This window comes from Octopus bimaculoides, chromosome 20 (genome assembly GCF_001194135.2).
Source record: "Octopus bimaculoides isolate UCB-OBI-ISO-001 chromosome 20, ASM119413v2, whole genome shotgun sequence".
In the NCBI taxonomy this organism is placed as follows: Eukaryota; Metazoa; Mollusca; class Cephalopoda; order Octopoda; family Octopodidae; genus Octopus; species Octopus bimaculoides.
This window is the reverse complement of record NC_069000.1, coordinates 28,860,947-28,862,141: the sequence shown is the minus strand read 5'-3', so window position 1 is coordinate 28,862,141 and position 1,195 is coordinate 28,860,947.

Below are 1,195 nucleotides of genomic sequence, written 5' to 3'. Positions count from 1 at the left end.
TATGTATATATATGATAAGGAGAAAATGGAGAGGTAATTAATAAAATTATTTATTAATTATAAAATATGGCAACATCTCTGACAGCTACTTCAATTCAGAAATCATTAGATAATTAATTTATAAAATTAAAGTCATTATAAGGTGAATCTCTTCATAGGTAGTGAGGATATACCAATTAAAAATACATGTTAAGATAATGGCTATGAAACCGTTAAGAGTTTCATAGCCATTATTTCAACATGTATTTCTAATAAGTATATCCTCACTACCTCTGAAGAGATTCACCTTATAATGATTTTAACTTTATAAATTAATTATCTAATGATTTCTGAATCAAAGCAACTGTCAGAGATGTTGTCATATTTAATAATTAATAAATAATTTTACTAATTGCCTCTCCATTTTCTCCTTATTCTTTAAATATATATATATGAAACACGGTTTAAATGGTTACCTTATGGTTGATCTTTCTATAGATTGGTAACTAACCAATATTTTCATTGGATTTATCATCCCTTAATGAGGTTTATTACCTTTACTTGATACTATATATGTGTATATATGTATGAATATATATATATGTATGCATGTATATATGTGTATATATATGTGTACATATATATATATCTATGTATATATATGAATATATATAGATGTATATATATATACATGTTTTAATTAATAATATATATATACCATTGGTTCTTAATTCATCTCCGAAGAGTGGAATTACTGATAGTAAGCTGATCTTTTGATCACTTTGTGATTATAGTAATATCCGCGAAACGGTCGTCAGATATTTAACTCTTTAAATTTTAGGTTTTTTTATATTTTATATTTTAGACTTTACAATATTCATGCTTAATTACGCATACATTTTTATACGCATTTATATTCACACATATATTTATCGACATTCATATTTTTATACATATTTATATTTATATTTCGCATATTTATATTTTAAATTTTAAATTTATTATATTACCATGTCATATTGGATATATATCTTTCGAAATATTAAATATTGATTTCCTGAGTATATTATTGACAAGTTTATGAATTTATTAATAATATAAAATTTTGTATATACACATTTATTTGCTCAAAATAATTGAGCACTCAATATAATTTCAGTTATATATTTTCTTAGAATATTACTTATAAAAGTTATATATATATTGATGTATATAT